Raw genomic sequence first — 9,413 nt, 5'->3', positions numbered from 1 at the left:
CACATGTAGCCTGCCTCCCTCCTTATCTATCTTTGCTCACCTTTCTTCTTCCTCTTCAGCAGCGAGGGAAGACCATTGAATTTTGGCAGTCGCTGAGTCATTTAGTTTTTTAGGTTATAGTTTATTTTAATTTTTTTCAGAGGTTGTAGATACACTACATTGTTTTTATATTTACTTGAGATCGAGAGGAAATAAAAAGCTAGCTAGCCTATTATGTCTGTTTTTCTTATAGTGCTAGTAGAGGGCTCTTTCAAAATATATCTCATTTTCTATGTGTATCAAGTTTGTAAAATATAATTAAAATTAATGAAGTTATCTACCTAAGACCTATTTTTAAGAATAAAAAAAAGGAATAAAGAAAAGATTTGATAGTGGGCACTTGTAATTGCATCATCTCACTGGTGGATTCAAGTAAACACCACGTCCAAACCTTATAATTGGATTATGTTTTAGTATTCATGTTGTTTCTAAGTTGATAAAACTAACTATTTCTTCATCCTGGTAATTTGGATTGTTATTTTTTTTAAATATTATTGTTATTTGTGAATCTCCTATTATCTATTTGTGTTTGAGGCCAGTTTCATATATTTTCTAAGGTTTAGTGAGAATGATGTGCTTAAGAAAACTATTTTCTCAAACTTTATTAGTCTATTACCGTAGATCACAAAGGATGCAATTATAAAGTAGATGGACTTTATAGCTGTATGTGAGATAAAGATAGATAAAAGAGAATCAACTATATAAAACCAACGAAACACCTTTGTATTTTCAACATAAACACTTAACATGCTATCAGATGTATCCTACGTACGAGATTACCATTCAATGCAAGTCGATCTCCGAGCGGAAGAGTCTAAATGCACCGTTAGGTGCGAACTAATGCATTTCGATGACGCATATCCAACGACTAGATCCAACCTGCTCAAGACCGTCGAATACTCGTGATCATCGACTACCCACCGGGCCAACCTTGCAAAATTCCAACTCCTAAATATACGGAGAACCGTCAGCCCACTAATCCAATAGGGCCCACTAAGCCCATGGGCTCAGTTAGAATAAACTCCACCTAAGAATGAACACCATTCCTAAGCTTCGAACCAAACAAATCATCCAAACTATTCTCTAAGTGGAATTGTACTCAATTGAGACAAAGACTCTAACCATGCGACATGATTGAAACTTTGAAACCTTGCCCTCAATCATCCAATCCAATCTAATGAACTCCCATCTTTCACAAGATCAACACATCAAAACCTGGGACCTTTTCTTTCCTTCCACCTGGAACTCACTTTTCCGGCATATCGTTTTCTAGCATGCATGGATAAAAATAAAAACCACTCACGAATTACTCATCCCAGTGTTTTGGTGGAGAGCAATTCCTCCTTGTTGTTACTTAGAAACGGAATCAAACAAATTAAACCTGGAAAAAAAAAATAGTGATTCTAGTCGGCTGGGGCTGCACAAAGATCCAAGAGGAAAGAGGTATAATAATAGAGTGGAAGATTAGAAAGGAGAAGGACAGAGAGAAAAGAGATGGTGGGTGCCCACCAAAGAGTAATTAATGGTACTAGGTTGCAGCCCACGATCCAGGCATGCTGTCCCACAAACAATAACCGACCATTCCTAAATACATACTTTTTTTTTTTCTTTTCTTTTTTCTTAATTTCTTTTAGAGATATTATATGTATAAAAACCGTTGATCCATTCAGCGACTTATAATCTTCTAAATATTTATTTAGTCAGAAGAGAAATTCCTTGGTCAATTCATAGACTAATTTTATTATTTGATAGATCTTAGGATAAAATCTTATTTTATTAGCAAATATAGTGGACGATAATAGGTTCGAATTTAATAGGAGGTACAATGGACACTCACCTGTGACTAGATTCTGTAGATAGGATTAAATATTGTGATAGTTGTTGGAATAGTGAGTGGTCCATCCTACAACTCTCTCAAGGAATTAATGAAATCGACACCCTGATGGCATAGAACTAAGTCCCATGTAAATATAATATTTAAGGTTGTGGAATGGAATACTAACAGTGAGATTGAGAGTTGCACTTGGACACTATCTATATATTTCACTAACTAACTAACTAAATATATATATATATATATATATAGGGTTCACATTGTAAATAATAAAATTTAGAATATAACTACAAAAAAATGAAAAAAAATTGGGGGTGTTTAATGAAAATTTTGCTTTAAAACCCTAGTGCCGGATTAATATGGCCGGTACTTTTGATTAATTTTATTTAGTATTATTGAATCACTATGTTAAAGGAAGGATATGGGAGATTATAGATGTAAATTAATTAACAGACGAAGTATTGTTAGACTTTATCTCTGGGGTGGTCTAAGCCGATTGTAATCATTAGATTAATTTATTCTATAAGAATAAGACTAGATAAACAACTAATCTTGTAAAAACTTAATCACTCAATCTAAGATAAAGATAGACTAAGATACCTATTTATTATTCTATTAATATGAGACTAGTCCTTAATTCTAATTATCCATGTATAAGCTCTCTCTATTAAGAAATGATGCGTGAGAATTCAAATAAAAATGTTAATATTAAAGATAATAGTATTATATAAATGTATTTAATTTTTAAAATATAATCTACTGTAATTAACAAATAATATAGTCTTATTTCAATTTATTATGATCGAGGGACTGGTACAGACATCTTATATATATATATATATATATATATATATATATATATATATATATATATAATGTAGAGCATCAATCTGTCATTCTCTGAGTACTGTGAGATGAATCATTCGTTGTACGATGCGTATTGCATGCATGGACATCTCATGAGCCACGTAGCTGCATTAATTAAATTTCATTATTCATCTATATTATTAATAAAATTATATATATAACAATTTCTCAATTATTTTAGAGCCTTCTTTTCTTTGAGAAAATAGGTTGTGCGTGGAATTAAGCATCAAGCATGCATGGTTAAATAACTTCAGTGCAGTAGTTAGAACTTCTAAAGAACTCATATACTTAAGAAAGAATGCACTATTTTAACTTAAAATTACGCACATATTCTGAACCCGATTTTAGACGTAACATGCTAAAATAATTGATATTTATCTTGTGTTAGGGACTAACACTTGATATATTTATGATATAATTGATGTCCTAGGTTATATATATATATATACATATGAACTAATATAATGGCTAAATATCATCTTAACCTTTTATAGGTACCATTATTGTGAGAGTACCACAATTAAATCCTCGTACTTGGGCTCATTCAGGATTGGGGACCAAAGAGTACCACATTTATAGATTTTTCACATTCTCCATAGACGATTGGAAACAGAGAATACAACAAAAATCCACGGCAATCTTACACGCATGTTGATGTCTTAAATGCAATGTCGACTAGATCTGATGATAACAAGATATTTGTTAATTATTTTTCCATTCAAGAATTGAGAAGTTAGTAAACAAAGAGTGGTGGGCCTCAACTTATGTCTATCAAAGATTAAACAAAGATTTCTTTGTTAAGAGAGAAAAAGAAAGAAGAAGTCTAAATGGATGGATAGGTATAGTTTATCTTACAGAAGAACAAAGAGAAAAAAAAAAGTGCACAGATTATAGTTATAAACCATTAATGAGAGGAATAAAATTATCAAACTATGAAGCTACATAAAGAAGGAATTAAGTAATGTGTAGTGTCATGATCTTATCCATTACCATCTAATCTATCACGTAAGCATTTTTTTTTTTTTTGATAAAAAAATTCTTTCTTTAGTTCCAAAGCTCGTCAGAAAAGCTAGGTTAGGCATAAAGAACAATATGATTAAATTTGCTTAAGCATAATTAAGCAGCGAATCTCCTTTTAACCACGAAGCGATTAAAGTAATATCTATCATTAAAAGAAGTAGTCTTATGTCTTGGTCTTAGCTACCTTTAGAGTGAGAAAAAAAACATCTAAAAACAAAAAGAAATAGAAACTAAGTTGGCGAACACAATGAAAACATGGAACACCGGTGTATTTAGGAACACGGCTAGCTACGGTAGTGGGATGGTGATCGAAGATGAGGAATTTTATCCCTTGCCTGATAAATTTTTAACTATTCTTATCTGTTTTGTTAGTTCCAAGCAGACTAAGTAGGCTAAATAATATGAAGTCAAACTCTCTTGCATTTTAAGTAGAAACAAAATCTAAGACATTGACCATACCGATCTAATAGGTCCCAGCATATAGATCACGTATATCTTATGATTGTCATTATACTTGAAATTAAATATAGGAATGTCCACATGATTATAATGGGTATGATTCTGATTGTAAAATCTGCACGATTGATATACTGGTTGGTGCGCATCGAATGACATGGCCGAAACCGACAGGGGAGGGAGGTCCCTATCCTACACTCCTAGCCGCCAATACGGAATTCCTGCACCGGGGGTTGCAGGCGATCAGGATGCCCTTGGGATTTTGGCCCAAACGGCAAACGCCCATTGGAAATGCATTCACTCAATTCGAGCGCAAGTGGTAGTGCGGTACGGGCCAATAGTTTTACACCACGTGCCATTGTATGTTTTGACGTCGTTGAAAAAAAAATCCCTTTGTAGGACAAGATTACAAAATAATAAATTATGCGTTTCTCCGGGGGCTTTTTCGTAAAAGCGCAGGCCAACAGCCAACAGACAACAGCTAAGCTCCCGCCAATTAGAAAATTCCTCGCTATCTTTTATTTTTATTTAATTTTCATTTTTTCAAATTTCGAAAAGAAAAGCTCAATGGAATCCTTAGCCCAATTCCCCCTCGGTGATATTTCCACCCATAGTTATTTATCCTCAACACTCCCTTCATTAGTGGATGGATACCCATAGTGCCACTCAGTTACTGTGGACCATTATTTTAGAGACGATTATCTTTTCCTAATCCAATCTGGATATAGTAATATTCTAATTTTTTTCAGATTTTTATTTATGATTGCCAAATATGACTTTGGGTAGTTAGGTGACCCGATGGTATCCATAAAAAGAACGATCTTAAAATTTATACATGCTTATATAAGATTCAAATGATTATATAATTTTGCTCTTTAGTATTTGCAGCAGCGGTAAAATTGTATATAAAAATAATTCATGGATAGTACTATACTTAATTTTATCAATAATTTAGAAGAGAATTTTTTCAATTATATTATCCATGTTTAAGGGTCTAATATCCATAATATTTGTAACATTATAAAATTATTAATCATAATTTTAGTTATAATTTCTAGGAAGTTGGATACCGCCCTAGAATAGAATACAAGCGGAGATCTCTACCCTACAAAAAATAGGGGGTTGGAATATCAACACCCAAATCCCGTGGTCATTTTGTTTTCGTTATATATACCCCCTCCTTCCCCAAGGTCAAGTCCTTCTCGTTATTCTCCCCATCCTCTCTCTCTCTCTCTCTCTCTCTCTCTCTCTCTATTCAGTTACAAGTGAGGATTGTCTCCCTCTCTCTCTCTCTCTTCTCTTCTTCTCTTCTTCTCTTCCTCTATATTATTCTCTCTAGAAAAAATTCTTTATTTTTTTTATTTTAATTTGTTGAGCCTTCATATGTCTATACTTCTCGGTTGATCGATTCACGTTCCGGGTTTTTTTTTTAAAAAAAAATTTTGAATTTTTTTTTTTCTTGGGCGAGACGAGTGTTTGGGGAGAAAATCTTGGAGACCCATGAAGGAAACCTCCACGGGTTTTGCTCCTCCTTCGTCCTCGGATCCAAGGAAAGCCGTGCGTGGATCTGTTCCTGTCCTCCTTGTTCTCGATGCCTTTTGATCCGAATCTCGGCACCCACCACCTTGTTCTTGATGTTGTTGTTCGAGTCGTCTTCTTTGTTCCTCCCTCTCCTCTCTCTCTCTATTCTTGATCCTGACGACGGCTGGCGAGAGACCCCGAAACAACCGGTGTTTGCTGGCGTGGCATCATCAAGATTCACATGAAAATTGGGCAGCTTTTTTGTTCTGCACCATATGATGAGAATCTTGATGATGCTGCATCGGCAAATAAACGGCTTTTATATCTCCTCGGAAAGACTTGGTCGCGATTTTCGGTCTTCTCTTCTTCGCCGAATCCAACGAGGTGAGAAAGATTGCTATCCTCGTCTAGTTATTTGTGATGTTTTTTTTTTTGTACATATAGTATTTGATGATTGTTATCTCTTGTTATTGTTGAGAAAAGAGATATCCTTTAAAAGGAGTTAGCTTGCAAATAGAAGTGCCATAGTGTAGTATATACTTATTTTGTTCGATACTCTTAACTTAACTAGGAGAATCAGAGAGAAACAATCATTAAGAAAGTGTGAATCCATGATATAAGACTCCTTTGATTCTTCGTATTAGGAATCGGAAGTCGGCTAACTTCTTCTTTTCTGAGCATCTTAAAGCTTATTGAATGTAGATTTCCATGATCATGCCATTGGATTATCCATGAGTAGTGGACAAGCATTAGCTATATGCTGCTCTTAGAATATTATAGTTGAAGGGGAGAAGCAGTTTGAATAAGATATACATACCAGATGTACTTTTCTACTACATTAGCTTCTTCTTTTGCTTCTCAGATCTGCCTGTCAACTCTCTTCTAAGCATGGCAAGAATATAATTTTTTTTCCTGTATTCTTGATCATAATCACTTCATTACTAGAATTATAATAGATCCATGAAATATATTTGATGAGAAAAATAAATATATATGTGAATTATAATTTGCTGAAGAAGCCATACATATTATTATTGGATGGCTTGAATTAAGATACGTTACTTCTTTCCCGCATGAAGCTTTCTTTATTCTTGATCTGAGTACTAATTGCACAGCAAAGGACCTTAAATCACATACTAATTTGCCACAAGGAGAATCTAGGAAGATACTGCTTTCAGTTAATAAAGTGAGATGTGACCCAAAAGATCAAATTTCTTCTTCTTCTTCTTCTTAGACTCCTCTAAATTGCTTGATATCCTTCCATTCTCTTAGAGATTTACAGTAGTACTCTTTACAAACATAGCAATAATTGGTAGCTGCTAGATTTATTTCAAGTTAGTTGCTCAAAGCTTTTCTCCTTGGAGGGAGTATATATAAATGAGGGATGAAGATGAAGTAACCTTAGTAGAAAATTAATGGTGGAATGTCAATGACTAGTGGTGTTAGCTATTGATTGAAACTCACTTGTCACCTCTCACTTCTCATGAAGGTGGACCAAGCAGGAGGTACACCATGCTAATTATTATTTGTGAAGTGGACCAACATTTCAGGACATTTTTGCCAGAGTAGTCTGTAGAAAGTGATCCATCTTGGTACAAATGGTATATTTTCCATCAGAACATCATTGATTGCACTCTTCCCATTACATATGCTTCTCTGCAAACCCCATATATTTCAAATAGAGAACATCTGAAGTGTATAGCACATGCAAGAACTCCTTGCTAGTGATAATTCATATATTTGAACATTAAAAATGTATATCCAGATGAAAAGTCCCCTTTCTCTTACTCATGCACACTAGACCAACTACTGTAAATTCACATTAAATTATTTCTATTTTACCAGTGAAAAGATAAATAAGATTGGAAGTGTAACATGATTCTCTTTTGAGCTAGCTGCAGGTAGCTTTTCTAATGTTGTCAGTGGAGCTCTTGGGTGCAAATTAACTTCCGTTCTGACAATGTATCTTGCTCTTTCAAATTTTTTTTATCAGAAATAATAACCTTTTTTTTTTTTGGTCTATTTTGATTTACAAAAATAGATAGATCTAATAGTAAAGTATTGAATTAGTCACAAGTTTAGGTATAGCAACAATAGAGAATAAGTTACGTGAGCATCGATTGTGATATTTTTGGACATGTCAAACGGAAACCACATAATGGTATATGGCGTGGAGTGATTTTATTCAATTAGAAGATTCCTTTAGACATGATAACAGTTGATTTGACACCAATCCTTGTGCTAAATGTAATTGAATAGAAGAGATTTATGTAAGACAAGGTTTATGTAGTCCTTCTCCTCCCCTCTCTGCCAAGAAATTGCAACTAGATTCTTGGTTGGTGTAGTAAATTTGTTTTGTTATGTAGACATTATGACTCTCTTTTCAACATCTAGTACCTCATCAGCCTTTGAAACTGTTTCACCCTTACTTTTTGCTCATGATTTGTCTGCACCATGCAACATAAAGTTCTCAAATGACACCATATTCCAAAGAACAGTGATAACAAATTGACTTCAAATGAATGTAGAGCTGATGATGTGATGATCTCTTATCTCTCACAATATATTGACCTTTATATATGCAGTGAATCGATCACATTTGAATTCTGCAGCACAAACCAAATCTTTTTAATGCGCACCGTTCTAATTAGGAACATTAAACAGCAATGAATGACTGCATTGTTTTTCACTGCTACATTTTTAATGCCACTCAATTCTCCTGCAACTTGTGCTATTAATCCCGAGGTTGTAAAGGAGGTTAACAAAAGTGTATCACAGCAGTTTGGTTCTTTGTTCACATGTGGAAGGGCAGTCCTTCGTGGGGGCTACAGCCTAGAGGAGTACAAGGGCATCCCAAAACCATGTGATCACTTGTTACCTTTCATAGGGTTAAGGATGTATTCACTTGTAAGTATATATGTGAAGGTTCTGAGTAAACCTACGTACCTTCTATCTCTTTGTTTGCTGATATAGTAACGTTTGGAGTTATGCTTTGCTAATATTCTGAGATTTTCTATTGAAGAGGATATTGGATGTCATTGTTTATGATCTAGAATGTATTAGGTGGATACCTTCGTTTTCTTTTCTCATATCAGGATTTCTTTCACAAGTAGGGTTAATAATATTGTCGCTATTTAAGAACATACTTGTAAGGTTCCACCTCCAGATTCGCTTGTAATAGTGCTGTTAATGAATTTGTCTATGGACTTGTGCTCAAGAAAGAAAAGGTGTCTTGCAGCAATAGTTTTGATGATGCCTACAAATAACTTGGCAGGAGTAGATAATAAGCAAGATAGAATACAAAGGCAAATGTGTTGTTAAATTGGTCGGATTATTATTGCATACAAATGTATTCTCCTTCAAGTTTTCATGCATTGCGTGTGTATAGTCCCATAAACCTTTTGTCAAAATTTTAGCAAATATTAACTCTTGAATGCAATTGGAGATTCACAAAGCCTCATATGAAGGAGAACTCTTTTTCTTCCTTCCATATTTTATCTCTACTTGAGATTTAGAATTTTACCATACCAAACCTCGTCTAAAATGTTAACATAAAGTTTATAGTTTATATATATATATATATATATATATAGTCAAGAGTCGAAATTTAATCACTCTTGTTGGTTTAGGATGAAGGGCAATATCCAGTACAACAGGTGGACCATAGGAATGCCAA

This window comes from Typha angustifolia, chromosome 11 (genome assembly GCF_048772165.1).
Source record: "Typha angustifolia cultivar Huaian chromosome 11, ASM4877216v1, whole genome shotgun sequence".
Classification (NCBI taxonomy): Eukaryota; Viridiplantae; Streptophyta; class Magnoliopsida; order Poales; family Typhaceae; genus Typha; species Typha angustifolia.
The sequence above is the reverse complement of the archived record's forward strand: the minus strand, read 5'-3'. Positions refer to the sequence as shown.